Source organism: Rhinolophus hipposideros, assembly GCF_964194185.1.
Source record: "Rhinolophus hipposideros genome assembly, chromosome: 7".
NCBI lineage: Eukaryota > Metazoa > Chordata > Mammalia > Chiroptera > Rhinolophidae > Rhinolophus > Rhinolophus hipposideros.
Genome location: NC_138053.1, coordinates 19132349 through 19145244, shown reverse-complemented (window position 1 = coordinate 19145244; position 12896 = coordinate 19132349). Strand labels below are relative to the sequence as shown.

Genomic DNA, 12896 nt, shown 5'->3' with positions numbered 1-12896 from the left:
AGCTGACTCTTTCACTACCATAGGAAAAGCAGCAAAGAATGAGATAAGACGCCAGTGTTCTACAAACTGGCACAATAATGGACACCTGCAGGTGTCCATTACCTGTCCTTAAAGAAGTGTGTCACACAGGAGGCAGGTGGGAAAATATTTATTGTGGCTCAGAGTCCCCTCTGCAGGTCCACTTCCGTGACACCAGACGTACCACTATGATCAAGTATGGTCAGCCACGCTGTCTTCAGCATTTTAGCTGCAGAATAACTCTTTTCCATTGCTGGTCATATTATTTTTGTTTTTTTCTCTTTTTTCTCCCACTCTTGGAAGCTTAAAGTGTCCTTTTGTCTAAAAATATATTAATAGGAGGCATTGAGAGAGAGTTTGTCCTAGCCATAATGGTTTGCAAATCTACTCATGGGTAAAGGAAAAGGACCGATCCATTCTTACAATCTATTTACCTGTGCCTCCCTTATAAATTGGCATAGGTACTCAATAAATTATGGTATGGGTGAATAAATGGTTACCAGTGTAAAATAAATGTAAATAAATTTTGATTAATATATTCATTCTCCTTGCTGTTGAAAAGTTTATTATATAATCATGACAAAGTAAATAGATAATTACAATGAGGAATTTTAGGTATTGTGTTAGAAGTATACACAGGGTATTGTGGGAGAACAGAAAAGTGACTTTTTAAAGCTGTATCTTTCTCTTTTTTTTGTTTTTGTTTTAAGTGTGTTTTTCCAGGACCCATCAGCTCCAAGTCAAGTAGTTGTTTCCATTTAGTTGTGAAGGGTGCATGCGGGGTCCATGCTCACAGTGGTCCATGCGGGGATCAAACTGGCAATCCTGGTGTTACAAGCATTGTGCTCTAACCAACTGAGCTAACGAGCTGCCCCAAAGCTGCATCTTTCAAGCAGAGGGAACAGCATGATCGAAGGAACAGAGAATTGTGCGCTGTCTATTGTGACTGGAGTGAAGAGCTAACGAGGAGCTAATCTTCACACCTATCTTCTCCTTCCAACATTATTCCCAGAACCACTATCCTGGTTATGTCAATCTTTGGGCCTTTCCATTTAGCTCTGGGAGCAAACTCAAGTCATGAGGTAGAAAAGACAAATGGGCAAATAATGAGCCATGAGTGAGCAGAAATGTTGACTTAATCCATGGGGTAAAGAAAATATATGAGCCTAAAAGAATAAAGAGTGTATAAATCAGTTGGAAACTGGAAGAGAAGCAAATAGACACCCTGAAACAGCCGCAAAGAAAGTACGTCATGTTAAGAGGGAGCCCATCATAGTTCTAGACTTGAATTCTTGGTGTATCCTTATTTTCCTTACTGAAAATTACCACATTAAGAAAGTCAGTCTGAATGAGTTTCTGTTCTTTACAATTCTTAGAGCCTAATGAAAACCAACCCCTTCAATATGCATTTGGGAGACCACCTCAGGGATACTGTGGATGCCTGATCATGGCATTGTACACCAGAAGCTAAACATTAATGAATGCCAACTATAATTTTATATATATAATGTGATGGCTCGGTGTGAGGTCGGAGGGATAGTGGATGGGGGGAGGGGGGTTCACAGTGTGAGGGATATAAATGATGAACATCTAAATATTGCCTTGTCTTGTACACCTGAAACTAATAAATTAAAAAAAAAAAATATGCGGGGCCAGCCCGGTGGCGCAGGCGGTTAGAGCTCCGTGCTCCTAACTCCGAAGGCTGTGGGATCGATTCCCACATGGGCCAGTGGGCTCTCAACAAAAAACAAAAAAATAAATAAAAAATAAAAAAGCGAATAGTTTCTTTAAAAAAAAAAGAATCTTAAAAAAAAAATATGCATCCTCTCTGTTCCTGTTGAATAGGATTCTTCCTTCACTTTCCCACAAACATGTCATTATCATTTCCTCCTGTCTTCCAACTTTTATGTCATTTACCTTAGATGAATTTCCTTTTCCACTCTCCAACTAATGATTCAGTGGACATCTTGAGTCTGAACAAAGGTGCCGGACACTTTGCTAGCTGCTGGGGTCCTTGCCTTCAAAGTTGGAAGCAACCTAAACATCCAAAGAGACATGATTAAAGTAATTATGGTGTTCCTGACAAAACAGACCACTTTACAGCCCTTAAAACCATTTTGTGAAGAATACTTAATGATGTGGGGAAATTCACACAATCTAATGACAGAACAGGTCAGGGTAATGGTAGAGAATATAGGCTTTAGGCTTTGTAGTTAGATCAGCCTACATCCTAGAGTGAGCTCAGACACATTCTAAATGTATGACCTTGAACAAGTTACTAAACCTTTCTGAGCCTTAATTTCCTTATTGATAAAATGGGAATACTAATAGTATCTACTTTTATAAGGTCCTGGTAATGATTAAATTAGGCAACATATGTAAAGTACTTAGTATAGTGCCAGCTCATAATAAGTGGTCAGTAAGTGCTGCCCATTATTAGTATATCCTAGTATACTAACAAAATTAAAATATACATTAAACGTATGCATGGAAACTGGAAGGAAGTATTGTAAAATGTAAATAGTGATATTATGTCTGAGGATATAAATACAGGTGATTTTTATTTTCTTCTTACTTTTATGTATTTTCTATATTTCCTACAATGGCAATGTTTTACCTTATAACAAGGAAAAAACTTATTTGAAACAATAATTAAAGTTCTTTAAAATAGGTTAAATATTTTCCAGTTTGATTTTTTTAAAAACAAGTCAAATATCACAAATTTTTAATTAGTGAAATTAGAATTAGATTCTATGTAGTTTAAATTGTGATATTATTCTAAACAACATGCTTAACTACTTTAATTCTACTTCACAATTTAACAAATACTAGAAGCTTATGAAGGACAATGAACTTCCCTTAGAAAATAAAATATACTAAATGTGTGCTTAGATAGAAAGCTCTGCTTTAAACAGTTTTAGATTTAAATTTGTTAAGGTGTGTGTGTGTGTGTGTGTGTGTGTGTGTGTGTGACCACAGCAGCAGAATTTGACATAGCATAAAATAAAATAAATAAATATTGTGAACACTGTGGGTGAAGTCAGGAGAAAAGCAGTGCTAACCACTTGGGCAGATTACATAACTACACCAATGCCTATATTGAGGAATCACATTTTACCTATTCAAAATTGAAGATAGACTAAAAGATAAACAGAAACGGCCTCAGAAAATAAAGAACACCTAAGACATTCATGAATTTGGAGGTATCACACTTCCTGATTTCAAACTATGTTACAAAACTATGGTAATCAAAACTGTATGGTACTGGCATAAAAACAGATACATAGACCAAAGGAACAGAATCATGAGTCCATATATAAACCTACGCATATATGGGCAACTAATCTTTGACAAAGAAGCCAAGAATACATAATGGAGAAAGGACAGTCTCGTCAATAAAAGGTATTGGGAAAACTGGACAGCCACATGCAAAAGAATGAAATTGAATACCTATCACATACCATACACAAGAAACAACTCAAAATGGATTAAAGACTTGAATGTAAGACTTGAAATCATAAAACTCCTAGGAGAGAGCATAGGGGACAAGCTCCTTTCCATCAGTCTTGGCAATGATTTTTTTTTTTTTTGATTTGACACCAAAAGCAAAGGAAACAAAAACTAAAATAAACAAATGGGACTATATCAAACTTAAAAGCTTCTATGTAGAAAAGAAAAACAATCAACAAAAAGAAAAGGCAACCTACAGAATGGGAGAAAATATTTCCAAATCATATATCTGATAAGGGGTTAATATCCAAAATATATTTTAAAAACTCATACAACTCAAAAGCAAAACAAACCAATTAAAAAGTAGGCAGAGGAACTGAATAGACATTTTCCTAAGAGGGCATACAAATGGCCAACAGGTATATAAAAAGGTACTCAACATTACTAATTATCAGGGAAATCAAAACAATGAGATACACCTCATTCCTGTTAAAATGGCTATCATCAAAAAGACAGGAGATAAAAGTGTTGAGAAGGATGTGGAGAAAAGGGAACCCCTGATACCCTCTTCATGGGAGTGTAATTGATGCAGCCACTATGGAAAACACCACGAAGTTTCCTCAAAGGCTAAAAATATAGAACTACCATATGATCTAGCAATCCCACTTCTGGATATTTATCCAAAGGATATAAAAACAGGATATTAAAGAAATATCTGCAGTCCATATTCACTGCAGCATGAGAAACCTAAAAACATAAAAATAAAATAAATATGGCAAGTAGTAGATGTGTTAATTAACTAAATGGGGGGAATCCTTTCAGAATGTAGGTGTATATCAAATTACAACGTACACTTTAAATAAAACAAAGTAAATATGAATTCTACAATTCACTGACTTTTCCTATTATTATGATATGATACAGAAGACTGCCTTAAAGATATACATGTTTTTAATGACTATTATATGCTATTTTTTCAGTACGGCAAATATTACAGGAAATGAATTATAAAAAATAAGAAACAGAAAGTGGGAGTGGTTTGCAATGGCTTTAATTTTGCTCCTTACTTCCACACAGACAGAAACACCTGCAGAGAGCTTCAAATACTATGCGTATGCTAACGACTCCCAAATTTGTAACTCCTGAAAAATTCTCTTCTCTTCACCCCAAACTTCCTCTTGCTTATTCTTCAGGTCTCAAATGTCAATTCTTAGAGATCCTTTTCCTGAGACCCAAGACTAGGTCAGTTTCCTCTAAGAGAGGGGCTTTCAACCCTTATGACCTCGATCCACAGTAAGAAATATATTTCATATCGTCATTCGGTGCATATACAGGCGAATATTCATTCTTGAATAAATAATTACCTCTGTGTGCCAGTCACTGTTATAAAGCACTAGTGTATCAAAGTGAATACAACAGTTAAAAACGCTTGTCCTGATGGACCTTACATTCTGGTGTTCCTGCCTCTGCCTCTGCCTCCCTTAAAATTATCCTCAATTTGGCAGCCAGTGTGAGCCTATTAAAAAACATAAGTCAAACAATGTTATTCTGCTGAACATCACCCAGTGGCTTCCCATCTCACTCAGAGACAAAACCAAAGACCCTACTACAAACTGCAAGTCCTTGCATAATCCAGAACCCCCAAATGGTCCTCTCTTCTCACCTGATATACCTGCCATTCACTCCCCTTCAGTCACATTGGCCTTGCTTTTCTTCAAATGCAAACAGACCAGGCCTACTCAGGGCCTGAGCTAGCTGTTCCTTCTTCCTGGAGTGTTTGTCCAAATATCCAAATGGCTCACTCCCTCAAATCTTTCAGGTCTTTACCCAAAAGGCACCTACTGTTTTAAAATTTCAACCCCTACTTCTGACATTTCAGATAGTCCTCCTTGCCTTTTGTTTTTCAGTTTTGTCACCTTCTAATATATTCACTATTTTATTATTTTTTTCTTGTTTATTATCTCTTTCTCTTCGAAAGCACACTTCTTAAGGACCTGGATTTTTGCCTGTTTATTCACTGATAATATAAACTGAAATGAAAGCTCACAAAACAATATTTTTCTGATTTACTCTGATATTTTTTGGTATTTCTTTGTTTAAAAGACTGGTCTTAAGCCACTACACTGATTTCATGACCCACTCGTGGTTTATATTACACTGCCTAATGTATGCTCTCATTGTGTCTTGTTTGTTTCATAGCACAACCTCTCTCTCTCTCTCTTTTTCTCTTCCCCCCAACCCCCCATTTATTCCCTGCCACACTGTGAGTCCCATGAGGGGTCAGGGCCATCTTACTCACTGCTATATTTCCAGTACCTAGCATAGTAGCGTAACAGATGCAAGTCATACACAAGCAGAAGTTAAAAGGGAGTAGAAACTGTAAGCAGAAGTTAGCGACCAGCCAAATAATCAGCAGAAACACAGAGGGAACTAGAAACTATGACCCATGAAAGAGAGAGAGAGCTGTAATTCCAGTTCTAACTTCATGAGGATCTTTATAGCAAACTTCTTTACCCTCTTTCTTAATTAGAGTGAGGCTTTTTTTATTTTTTTGAAACTAATGCTACATAAATCGCAGATGAATTAAATTTCTTGATCAATCAGAGCAAACAATCCAAATATTTAAGTACAATAAATATTAATAGTTTCTAAATTTCAGACTGATGAATAAATGGAAGAATTACTTTAAAAACTGGGGATAGGAAAGGCAGGAGAGTGTGTTTGCTTCGTTTAGTACGCCGAGGAAATAACCTGGGCGACTTCCTTCTTTGTTCTGCTGCATGGCTCTACCACACAGGAAGGGCTCCCACCTGACCCCTTGCCCGGTAAAAAAAAAAAAAGGATGATCAAGATTATATTAGGAAGATGCTTTAAAGTGACATAGCATTTACAGTAATGATCTCTTTCTGAGTGTCCTCTCTTCCAGAAGTTTGGGTTAAACAGGGATGATCCCCACCCAGGGAAGTATCTAGGCTGGTCATTCAGGCCTGCTTGAACGTAGGTACTTAAACTGACACTGGGTGGTGAGCACACATATGATATATAGATGATGTATTACAGAATTGTACACCTGAAACCTATGTAACTTTATTAATAACTGTCACTCCAATAAACTTTAGTTCTAAAAAAAGAAAAAGAACACATTCTGAAGATTTGGATAAATTCAAAAAAAAATGTAGGTACTCAGTTTTGCTCTTTTGCATTCTGGCACATTTCATTGCTCCAGACCTCATTTAATATACGAGTTCTGAAATCTGAGATTCAAGTTTGACTGCTTACACAGTCTAGTCTAACTCACTAAATTCTTCATTGCAGAGAGAAGACAAAATTCAAGACAGAAATAACGTGTTTCTGTGCTGTTTTTGGACTCACACACACACACACACACACACACACACACACACTTGTTATTTGGGGGATATATTTGGCTATATATATGTATATATGTAAATATATACATATATATATACAAGTATATATTTTACTTATATATACATGTATACAATGATGTATGCATGATCAAGTATAAGTATATATATAATACAAGTATATATACAGTATATATATACTTGTATATACTTGTATATACAAGTATATATATATATATATATATATATATATATACGAATTTCCTTGGCAGTGGCAGATTTAACCATGAAACTAACCTTAAGCTTCAGTGCTTCTCATTTGCATGGGCCCCTTCTAAGAAATGAACCTAATTTTGTCCATTCTTTGTAAGAGAGCCTCCAAAATGTATAATCACGCCCCGGTAAAATCTGCCTGTGCCTTCAGGAATGTTACTGGTAGTATCACTTGATTAAGGATAGAGTTGTGTGTTTCAGGAACTCAGGTCTGGCCAGTAGTTCTGGCTCTCAGGAGCCCCAACAGCTGTGTTGCAGTTGGGCAGTTGCTCCTGAGACAGCTGCTGTTTTTTTCTTAACCACTGAGGTGGGTAAATCAGGGCTCATAGGAAAATACAAATGGAAATGAGAGACCATGGCTTAGCAAATGAGTATAGAAGGGTCAACAGTCCAAGTGAATTCTAAAGAAAAAAACATATTTGATAATCTTTATTTGACTTGTAATTCATGTAAGTCTTTAATTAATCTTGGAGGGAAATGATAGAGATAAACTGGAGATCTGGGTAGACAGGTATGAGATAAAACTGGATGTTCACATAGTTTTCAGGATTATTGTTATTAAAGATAATGTAAGAAAATTTTTTTTTAAAAAAAAGGTGAATCTGGAGACAGCAGAAAAATATCTTTCTTTCATACCTTCTTCCCTTTTAACCATGAGGCAAAGGGAGTCTCTCCGAAGGATTTGGGGCCTACATAAGAGAATTGGTGGAAAAAGAGCCCCATTTAACATGCCCTCAGGAATCAAATAGGGTTGACACCCAAATTCACCATTTGAAAAAACTGTTTTATAAGTTGGAAAATTGATTAAGATGAATTTTTGACTCAGAAAGAATTAGAACTAAAAGGACCCTTACACTCAGCCTTCAAAGTTAGGTATCCTCAAAAAAATAAAACACATCTAGGCAATCATGTGCCGTAAGGCTTCATATTTATCTCTGGCCCGCTTTTAGCCTGAATATTAAGGTTCAAACAAATGTATGTATGCACTTTGCTACATACTTTTGTTTATATTAATACATTTAACATCAATCTTGCCATTTGTGGAACCCTAATAATGTTATCTGGTTCTAAGTTATGAATGTACCTTATATCCTAACAAATATTCACATTTACCCACATTCTTATAAAGAAATTATTCAGATTCCTCAGGTCAAATTCCAATTATCTGTGATAGTTGGACTTTTGAGTGTTTTATATATGACACTTGAATTGTGGGTTTTTTTTAAATAGAGTATAATACACAGTATTAAAATTATACTTAATACATTTAAATCTTTATTTGAATCAGAAAAATCTTGAGGCTCTAAACTTACATTAATAATCATTATAAATTTATTATAATTGTAATATATTGCAGCTATATAAGTTATAGAAAACAAAATTGAATTCATACTAATTTCATGATTATCTCTTATAATATTAAATGCAGAAAAAAATAGTTATTTGGATTCTCTGACAGTTTGGCTGGGAGACTAATAAGAGTTTATTATAATTGTCAGTTCTCATAATGTGAAAGAAATTCTCATTTTTTAAGTGTCAGCTATTCCTAGATGAGCCTGGGGCATCTTGTAGTGCCAGAGATTAAGGAAATGCTAAAACAAACAAAAAATAATGGTGTGATATATAAAAATAACATATGGTGTTTTCCTGAAAATAAGATCTAAACAGACCATCAGCTCTAATTGCGTCTTTTGGAGCAAAAATTAATATAAGACCCAGTATTATATTACATTGTATTATATTGTATTGTATTATAGTATGTTATATTATATTAGACCTGGTATTATATTATATACATTATATTATATTATACTTAGTACAATATTATATACATCATATTATATTATATTATATTATATTATATTATATTATATTATATCATATTATATTATACTCGGTATTATATTATATTATACCCGGTCTTATATTAAGTTTTTGCTCCGAAAGACACATTAGAGTTGATGGTCCAGCTAGGTCTTATTTTCAGGGAAACATGGTAGGAGCCAACTGAAAGAACTCCCAATGGCCAAACCTGGAACAATTTAAGCCACAAAATAAACCAGTATGAGATTATAAACCAACAGATAACATAAAAATCCATGAGTCCATACTGATATACACAAATGATTGAGGAAATAAATAAATGGGGGAGAAAAGACAAATCCCCCATGCAAAAGAATTAACAATTTATGTAGATACTCCACCTTCAAGAAAAGGGAGCATAACTCTTGACTTATGGGGTTATGGGAACTCCATTTGTGTGGTCTTGTGCATGCTGACTTCCTTCCAAATAGTAACATTTGGGGAAGGGAGTGTGGGGACAGAGTCAGGAGTGCAGTTTCCAGGCTCTGAGCCTCACGTGGAAAGGTGCTCACTCGGGTAGTAAATGGCCATCAACTGTGATTGGATGGCCACCAGCTGTGGCTAGTAGGCCATCAGCTGTAACCAGTGAGCCATTGGCCACTAATATAACTGCTGTGGCTACACTAGCAGAAAAATGGGGGCTAGCAAGAAGATGGTGGCTGGCAAGAGCGGATTGCAGCTAGGGAGTCAGTCGGTTGGCAGAAAAGCAGACAGCAGATCACACGTCTGCGAATCCAGCCTCCAGGGAGACTATAGTGGTATGACTCCCTTACCTATGGCTCCGTGGGTGTTCCTTTTTGGCCTGGCCACATCCTGTGTTCTTATGTGGGGAGCAGGAGCTGAGACCCTGCAGGGTGCCCTGCACAACAAGTGGCGCAGCGAGCAGGGTCTCTGCATGACAGGGGGTGGAAAAATAACTTGATAGTAAAGAAACTTGAGAAACACACATCAGTCAGGTGACCAAGAACAATAATAATGTTAATAAATCAAGTAGATATAAATAGTCTTAATATGATCTGATGATCTGATGGTACTTTACCTCTGTGGTCTTCTCCCCGTCTAACTGTGAGAAAAAAAATCAGACAAACACCAACAGAGGAACATCTTACAAACTACCTGAGCAGTACTCCTCAAAACTGTCAACGTCGTCAAAAATGGAAATGTCTGAGAAAGTGTCACAACCTAAGGACATATAATGACTAAATGTAATGTGGCATTTTAATGGGATCCTGGAACAGAAACAGGACATTAGGTAAAACTAAGAAATCTGAGTAAACCATGGACTTTAGTTAATAATAACGTATAAACATTGGTTCATTAATTTTAACAAATGTACTATAATAGTGTAAGATGTTAATAATAGGGGAAATTAGGTGTGGGCATATGGGAACTCTCTGAGATACTGTCTCAATTTTTCTGTAAATCTAAAACTGTTGTAAAAAATAAAGTATTAAAACGTTGTCAGTTATTCTAATAAAAGCATATTATTTACATATTGCACAATGCTTTCTATTTAATGGAAATAGCCTTAAGAGACTGACATTTGTTAATCTTTTTGAAATTATGCTGCAGACAGGTTTAATTCTACTTAAAGTGGAATAAGTAACTGATTTAATTAACTTAATTTATGGTCAGATCTGGATATTGTGTGGATTTTTAAACTTAATTAGGAAAAAAATTTATATTAAATCCAGTACTGAATATTTGTTTCTTTCAATTTATTTTATGTAACCTAATGACCAGAAGCTATAAAAAAATTTAATGAGGTATTTCATTTAGAGGGGAAGTAGGGTTTTTGTCTCCCACATAAGTAGGTTATTCCAGAATTGATCTACTAATGAAACTAAAATATCTGCTTGAAGCTTTATAAAACCATAGTTTAAATAATAAGACTTTCTAACCTTGTAATTTTCTAGCACCTTTTATATGAGCATCCAAGCATTTCACAAGCACCTTATGGTACATTTACAGTGACATTTCCTAAATGAGAGAAGCAGATGAGTCAAATGACTTATACCAGATTCTCCATGAGTCAGAGGTGGAACTGTTCCATTGAGTTATTAGCTGTCAGTCTTAAAGTAGTTTTCAGGAGAATTATTTAAACATAAACCACCTGAAATCATAGCAAGGAAATAAAATAGCCATTTTCTTATTAGTTTTCAAAATTAGGTTGTTTGAGAGAACGTTGGGGGATTCAAATACCTAAAGATACTGCTGAACTGAATGAAAAAATATTTTTCTCACCTTTAAAAAAATTATATATTAATATCTGTTGCATGTATGCTAATCTTAGGGACAAATAATAGCTTAAACTACTTAGAATTATATATTAATAATTCTATATTATATATTAATATCTGTTGCATGTATGCTAATCTAGGGACAAATAGTAGCTTAAACTACTTAGAATTATATATTAATAATTCTATATTATATATTAATATCTGTTGCATGTATGCTAATCTTAGGGACAAATAGTAGCTTAAACTACTTAGAATTATATATTAATAATTATATATTATATATTAATATCTGTTGCATGTATGCTCATCTTAGGGACAAATAGTAGCTTAAACTACTTAGAGCTTAAATTCTATTTTGAGAACTTTTCTATCTGTTATTGCCCCTATATAGGAAGTATATTAGACAGGTCGATAGCTCTCTATTCAATCTGTCATTACTATCTCAGTATCCTAGATACTCACGTATAAATGATATAACAAATAACATTGTAGCAGAAAACATAATTCTGAAATTTTTGAATGCCATAAACCAAGAATATCTGACCACACAGTTTTCACTGCCCCTTCCTATAGTGATGAAGTTTCTTAGGAGAATAGATACCAGAAATAAAACACCAATATTTTGTATACAATTCTGAATTTTTATTAAAAGTAGCTCTCACTTATACCCAAAGATAGGTTGGGTCCAGATAAGCTTGTTTTCAATGTATGATGTACAAGCCTGTGCTAGTAAGAGATTGTATTTCAGGTAACCCATTTAAGGCATTATGGTTTTTAAAATGAATAATAAGAAAAATACTTGATCTGAAGCATTCTGGGGAAAAAATATATTAACACCGATGATCCAACAATTCTTGAACTGGTTGACATTGTGACAGGAGTCTCTAACCTTGTTGGTGGATGCCTGAGGGCACTGAGAATTGTTGTGTCAAGCAAACAGCAGATTCTAATCAAATTCCTGGTTGCCTAGTTACAGCACTTGATAATGAAAAAATCAAAACACTTCTTATTAGTTAGTACATGTTTTCTCAGTATGAATTAATAAAACTAACAAAATAAACTACCATACTAATAAAACTCTGGGACATTTCCCTAAGTGTGGAATGTAGTTTAGTATAAGGTAAGGCTTTGTTGAATCCTAGTGAAGTAGGATGAACGCTAAGAAATACCCAAAAGCCTTCATTAGAAAGTTGTTTTATCATGGACCCATAGCATGTACACTGAGGAGAATACCTGCCTTATATCTTCATTATAACCATTTACAGGACCTCAAATAGAGCACTCCTTATGGGTGGGACCACACACCTTCCTCCATGATCACCTCATAAATAATTCCCTCTAGGGGAGTCTAGGACAGACATGCATCATCAAGGAAAGTCCAATTTCATTAAATACCAGTTTAACTTAGGCTTCCATTTAATGAACCAATTCCCATATCCAAGCAAATGACCCCATTCACAGTAAGGCAGGTAATATAGTTCAACAAATTGCATTGCATGGAAAGCCCCATATAGAAATGCTGTTTCCAAACATGGGTATAACCAACCATAATTATTTTAGAATTAATTCTTTATGCTGTTACTTTGCTCCCATGTTGGAACTTCGATGGGCTGCAGCCCAGAGAAGAACAGAAAAGTGAGGCAAACATGGATAGACCCACTGGGCAGTTCTAAGAAGGTTT

General features: G+C 35.1%; 1 long non-coding RNA gene across 1 annotated transcript in view; it reads right to left on the bottom strand.

Moving 5' to 3' along the window:
- Positions 1-12896, bottom strand: part of LOC308499922 — a 53180-nt gene that overhangs the window by 19636 nt on the left and 20648 nt on the right. The window contains exon 2 of the long non-coding RNA XR_013993652.1: positions 1936-2055. This is a non-coding gene — a long non-coding RNA (uncharacterized lncRNA). The remainder of the gene's footprint in view (positions 1-1935; positions 2056-12896) is intronic.